Genomic DNA, 7,145 nt, shown 5'->3' on the forward strand with positions numbered 1-7,145 from the left:
GCACAGACCATCCTGACAGCACAGACCATCCTGACAGCACAGACCATCCTGACAGCACAGACCATCCTGGCAGCACAGACCATCCCGGCAGCACAGACCATCCTGACAGCACAGACCATCCCGCCAGCACAGACCATCCTGGCAGCACAGACCATCCTGGCAGGCTGACCCCAGTAGGTTCCCCTCTCTACCCAACATTGCCCAGGGAGACAGACAAATAATGTCTATAGCGATACTGTTTATACCCAAGTTAAAAACCTGTAAATAACCCGGTCTGGGGTGAGAGGCGCTGATACTGGGAGAGGGAGGTAGTAGCCATGGTTCCTCCTGCCCAGTCCGGAGGAGAGGGTGCGTGGGAGATGTGAGAGGGACAGAGGGCTAAGGTGCATCGCTGTGCCGCGCAAACAGCTGCACGGACAAAAGGCCCTTTCACTCTCTGGCAGCTGCGGGGGCTGCAAAGTCATTTTGTAGAATCACGACAAATACTACACTTCCAGAAAGCTGAGCTGGGCCAGATAGTGCCCTCCTTTTGATTTGTGCACCCATCCCGCCGCCCCCTCCTCCCTCCTACATGGAGGTCAACTGTGTTCCTCTTCTCTCTTGGAGGCAAATCCTATCTCAAAGGGAAGCTACATTCAATACTAAACTACTTCACATTCATCTCTCAATCCTCTGTGACACCACAGACTGGACATCAGTTCTAGCCTAAAGGGCAAGAGAGCATAGCCTGGGGCATTTGCTCCCATTAGTCACAGTGATTTTGAACATAGCTGAGGCATTATTTTCATGAACTGTTATCAGGGGTCTAGACTGCTCTTGATATCAAAGTCACATGAACTATTTGTGGGGTAATAACTTGATTATGAGTTTGATTATAACCGATCCAAGATACTGGCTTTGTTGCCACAACAGTAGAATCACCTCATGTGACTTCTCTTCATACCTAGCCATCCGTCCAAGCACAGCTACAATTTCACTCATTGCTGATCTGGAAAAAGCATTAGAAGCACACAGACCCTAAACTGAAAATAATAAGTGCCTATGAAGGACTCCACACTATTGATGATGCATAAGACATGCAGACTTGAAATGCCACATGGTCTCAGCCTGATCCAATAGATCCTGAAGTCTACAGTGAATGATTACAGCTGTAGTCACATTCACAGCAGGCACCCATTTTAAAAGAGCAGCAAGATTGTCTTTCTTACACTTTGATCCTCCTATGCTTCTCTCTCCCCCATCTTTGTCACATCAGTTGCGCAAGAAAGTAAGAGCTTGCAGCCTCCTTAAAGTTCATGCAACAAATGAGTATATCTCCACACATAGACACTGGACAACTTCATGACCTAAAATGTCACTCATTTGGCCATCATGGGTTTGAAGTAAAGTCCAATTCCTAAATTACGTAAGCAGTGCTGTTTGTTGACTAAAGACAATCTGCTCATTCACATTAGACATGTGCTACTATATAGTACAAAAACCTCACCTGGGTAACAACAACGGCATGTTTCAATAATGTGACAACACACTAGCCCCATCGTCTTAGAGCATACGCCTGTTTGGCTCACAGATATGCTACACATGTGCATGTATCACACACAAGCACACACAAGTTCCTTATACAGTCAGAAACCTTACTCACACACAGAACAACTGAATGTGTGACGTCTCTTGTACTGTAAGTCACAGCCACAAGTACATACTGTACACGAACAAGAGTAGTTCACCAATCAGTCATTCACAACACAAGCCCATGCTGTCTGTCATGGTAAGGTTTCAGGTGAGGCCTCATCTTGAGTGCTTCCATGAGCCTCACCTTACAAGTGAATCCCAGATCCCTGGGCCCTCTCCTCCCTTCTCAAACAACAGAACAGACAGGCAAACACCCAGCTGTCAAGCATGGCAAAACACACTTGCCAAGGTAATAAAACTGTTGTTATCAAAGTTATCAGGTTGATGCAATCGGCATACTTGCTTGTTTCATACACACTACAGTCACCCTGGTTCAAAATGCATTATCCATCACTAATCTCTTAAGAAAGCAATCTAGTTTGCCTTCTATAAATAGATTAATTAGTCTGAAATAGAAATAGAGCTAATAGAATTTTTTTTTTTTTTTAAACAATAGAAAAGTTCATAGAAAAGCTCAATATCAGAAAAAAAAACAAGAAAATGTCACTTGGACTATTCCATCATACAAGGAGGAATATCTTCTACTGAATAAGACAATCCCTAGTTACAAGTAAATAGGAAGCATTGGTCATATCAATGTAAAAATAACCATTCCGGATGTATCTATAAGTATTGTTTTAGTTCTATAGCCCACTGCTTACCTGCTTACTGCCTGTATGCTATTTCACATTATAAACTAGGCTATAGGTAGGCTATATACACCCTACTAGTGTGCCTGTGCAAATATTAACGGTGTATAGCTTTCAATCTATTTCATTATCTTAAAAAGAAGCATGCTTTCACACTTGTTTTTGTCAGGTATATGACATCATACAGTTATCTTGGTTGTGCTAACACTCTGCAGTTTGTTTATTCAAAAGGAACAACTTTGTATACACGGGAAGACTGCGCAGCGTGATGGTGCCAGTCCATCCTGGTCAATAATGAATGGCTAAATAATGACTAAACAGAAAAGTAGAGAAGTAATCACTTGCAGCAACATGACCTGTCTGCAGTGCATCCTCGAGGTAAGGCGTGGATATGTCAACTCTAAACTCGATACAGATGTTGTGGACAGAACATGCACATGTTTTTTTGTCATAAAGTTACGCACGAAATTATTAAGTCACGAAACGAATGTAAAACGAAAACATCTTTAACGTAGTAACATTTCACGTATAACAGTTCTAATGGCTGAATAGTTAAACATAGCTATTAAAACTTCTAAAACTTTAAGATGAACTCTGACGTACCATTCAGAATCTCAGAAGTGTCAGCGGAAACTTTTCTGAAGTGCCGCTCGATTGCGCAAATGTCGCTTTTCTTGAGAAGTCACAACAACTCGTTGAGAAAACAGCACTAGAGGTCCGAATTAACCAGGACTAGATAATGAGTGCCGTCCTTTCGCTCAAAACTTTAAATACCTATCTCCGCTTTCTTTGCGCTCTCCATCTGGGGGTGGGGCTTCAAGGAGGAGGCTGAGGTAGGATCTAGCCTAACCCTAACCCTAGCCTCTAACCCTAACCCTAGCCTCCTATACGGGTAACCCTCACACTACTGCACAGCCTAACCCTAACCCTAACCCTAACCCTAGCCTCCTATACGTGCAACCCTCACACTACTGCACAGCCTAACCCTAACCCTAACCCTAACCCTAACCCTAACCCTAACCCTAACCCTAACCCTAGCACTAAACCTTTCTGACACCTTAAACAACGTTGAGAACAACGTTCTATATATTGGGGTTCCAAAAACGAACCCTTTGTCGTTGGTAGGCTATACATTGAACTGATCGCTCTTATAGCCTAAAAATAATCATTTATTCTGGTGATAACCTTAAACAGCAAATCAGTGGGATATCAAGAGAACTATACAATATTTAAACACAGTATGCAGTGTAGATCACAATGAGCCATAAACAATGTTGAATAGTGCTGTTCTTTATGAACACTTTGCAAGACGCCGCTTCTTAGCGTTAATATACTTAAAATTATTATAAGTATTAGGCCTATAATTATTATAATTATTAAAGACGTATCTTATAGACTTATCTTATAAGACGTGTGGTCTCTCTCCGTGAAAATGATGCTACTGTAGCATGGATAGACATTCATTAAACTGTCACATATCACAGGTGTGTGTATGGATGTGTGTGTTGTAGGAATTATTGATTCTGTTTTATTGCATGCATAAATCTTGTCAGCGACGTAGCCTACTTTCCAAACATGCCTCGTTCTGCTGTGATGTCAACCTTCTCTGAGGGAGATGCTGAGTACATGTTCTACTGGTTTACTGGTTTCCTACTAATGAGACGCCACCTGTGACAAGGAAGGAAAGTGTGTTTTGGAACCAGCCTTTGCCTTCACTGAAACATTGATGTGCTGATTTTGACAGTTGACAAGGACATGCTCAAAGAGAAAGAATACATGCTTTTACATCTCATACAGGTGCATGACAGTGAAAGGTCTAGTGTTGAATGTTTACCTTCCCTATTTGAGCTATGATTATAACTAATGCTAAGGAGACAAATAAGCGACACAGTGAATAAAGACAGCATTCCATGAAATTGGTGTGCTTAGATGGATCAGTTGTATGTTATATAGAATATAGTATTGTGGTTAACAGAGTCTTAGAATAGAATTTAAATCTTTAAATCTATAGTAGATGTTACTTGAGGAACTTGACCATATCATTACTAAACAATGTCATTAATGGATGCTGCAGACTGATTGTTAATTTACTGAAGATAGCTGTTTAAGAATCTTAGGCAGGTTGTTCACACATTGTACCTCACAATGTAATATACATATACGACGGAAGTAAAGTAGCATGAATAGATGGTTATCATCTATCTGAGAAACTGCAATGAAATTATTTAATGCAATTATACAAATGTCTTTCATTGATATGCTACTTTTTTAAGAGTGCCCAAGCCCTTCATTGCCCTGCCACATGTAGCAAGTAGTAGCCCACTGTACCGCCAGGGATACTATTGCAGAGTTCACTCTGTGGCTAACACTGCCCCCCTGTGGTTTACCAAAGGATGACACTCATGACTCCAGTGATGGGGATACCAACATCTGACCTCTGATGGGACTGTCCTTACAGTATCAGTGCTAATCAGTTCCTCATTCCAGTCCTAGGTACCCAGCTAGACATTTAAAGGTTGCCAAACTGGCAGTGTCCACTAGGGAAGGGGAGTGGGATTGAGAGGTTGATCCATCAGAACAGACCAGTCACAGGGGCGGGGCCTGTCCAAGCAGGCAGAGGGGTGGTGGGGGAGATAGTGGGTCCTGGGGGGATCTGGCTGGGAGCTCCACACCTGTCTTCACCACCCTCAGGATGGCACGCCTGTCTGTCTTCACCACCCTCTGGATGGCACGCCTGTCTGTCTTCACCACCCTCTGGATGGCACACCTGTCTGTCTTCACCACCCTCTGGATGGCACACCTGTCTGTCTTCACCACCCTCTGGATGGCACACCTGTCTGTCTTCACCACCCTCTGGATGGCACGCCTGTCTGTCTTCACCACCCTCAGGATGGCACACCTGTCTGTCTTCACCACCCTCTGGATGGCACACCTGTCTGTCTTCACCACCCTCTGGATGGCACGCCTGTCTTCACCACCCTCTGGATGGCGTGCCTGTCGTGGGCAGTGGTGTTGCTGTACCAGGCTGTGATGCCTCCAGTCAGGATACTTTCAATGATGCTGCGGTAGAAGTTCACAAGTGTTTGTGTGCTCATGCCCCATCTCCGCCGGCACCTCAGAAAGTAGAGGTGTTGTTGTGCCTTCTTTAGGACGGCCTCCGTGTTGTGTGTCCATGTCAGGTGATCAGAGATGTGCATCCCTAGGAAGTTGAAGTGGCTCACCCTCTCCACTTCCTCCCCATTGATGATGACGGGCGGGGGGTGGCTTTTTCCTCCTCCTGAAGTCCACAATCATCTCCTTTGTTTTGCTAGTGTTCAGGGTCAGGTTGTTGTTTTGACACCATGTTACTAGGTCTGACACCTCCTGGAGGAAGGCTGATTCAGATGAGTGGTTGAGATCAGGCCTATCACAGTGTTGTCATCTGCTAACTTGATTTGATTGCTGCTTTGCTTGGCTGAGTAGTTGTGGGGGACAGTGAGTACAGAGTTAGGGTTAGGGACACCCGTGCTGATGTTCAGTGAGTACAGGGTTAGGGTTAGGGACACCCGTGCTGATGTTCAGTGAGTACAGGGTTAGGGTTAGGGACACCCGTGCTGATGTTCAGTGAGTACAGGGTTAGGGTTAGGGTTAGGGTTAGGGACACCCGTGCTGATGTTCAGTGAGTACAGGGTTAGGGTTAGGGACACCCGTGCTGATGTTCAGTGAGTACAGGGTTAGGGTTAGGGACACCCGTGCTGATGTTCAGTGTGGATGAGGTGTTGCTGCCTAATTGTCACCAGTTGCATATGGAGCTGCTCAGGCCGACACTTCTCAGCTTCAGGACCAGGTTGATGGAGTGTAGTGTTGAAGGCAGAACTGCGTTGATAATATCATCCTGACGCAGGTGTTTTTCTTGTAGGTAGTACAGTCTAGTGATAATATCATCCTGACGCAGGTGTTTTTCTTGTAGGTAGTACAGTCTAGTGCTAGTTTTCCCCATGCAGTCTAAGGTGAGGAGCATTTATTAAATCTGAATGCGTGTTGTGAGTGAAAATGAGAGCAGGATATCTCGGTGCTGCTACTGCTATCATATCTTGCTTGCACAGTTCTTGCAACATCAGTGTGATATGCTTTTCTTGAAAACATAACCTATTAGAATAGAGTGGAATAGAGTGAGAAATATGTTGTTGGTTTTTTTTATCAATAAAATGAAATGTTCAGAGACATTGCGGACTGTATGTCTACTTTATAGTCTACTTTCAAAAACGCAAGCCTGTTTAAGCCTAGCAGAATTATCACAAAAAGGCCTGCAAGTTTATCACAATTAGCAACGTCTAGACCTAACATCAGAAATTTGATAAGGTCAAAGTATTATGGCTCGGCCATGGATGTATTAATAGAACATAATAGAATGGGCTCGGCCAATCACGAAATAGTGTGAGACATGCGCATCTCGGGAAGCTATGGCCCCTCCCCCTCATCCCCCCTCACCCCTCCCCCTCATCCCTCCCCCTCATCCCTCCCCCTCCCCCCTCATCCCTCCCCCTCATCCCTCCCCCTCACCCCTCACCCCTCATCCCTCCGCCTCATCCCCCCTCATCCCTCCCCCTCATGCTGGCCGTAGATGAGTTGGTTGGTTGGTTGGTTCACATCTAGTAGCTAGTTTATAGCGTGCTAGCTTTCACAAGCTTTCTGTTGTTAGCTCGATGAAATATCGATTAAAAGCGAATATCTAGCTCACGTTCGGGAAGAACTTGCTCATATTGTTGTTAGAAATAGGACTTTTTAAATGAAAGATTGTTCTGGAATGGTCATGTGATGTCAATTGGCAGGTTGTGTTTTCAG

At 44.4% G+C, this 7,145-nt stretch overlaps 1 protein-coding gene across 1 annotated transcript in view; it reads right to left on the reverse strand.

The window, feature by feature from the left end:
- The window catches only part of tgfbr3 (transforming growth factor, beta receptor III), an 80,534-nt gene extending 77,493 nt beyond the window's left edge, over nt 1–3,041 (reverse strand). The window contains exon 1 of the mRNA XM_084436280.1: nt 2,925–3,041. The gene's annotated coding sequence lies outside the window, so the exon portion shown is untranslated. The remainder of the gene's footprint in view (nt 1–2,924) is intronic.
- Nucleotides 3,042–7,145: the final 4,104 nt, after the last annotated feature.

The sequence above is a fragment of the Borostomias antarcticus genome (assembly GCF_949987555.1).
Source record: "Borostomias antarcticus genome assembly, chromosome: 3".
NCBI lineage: Eukaryota > Metazoa > Chordata > Actinopteri > Stomiiformes > Stomiidae > Borostomias > Borostomias antarcticus.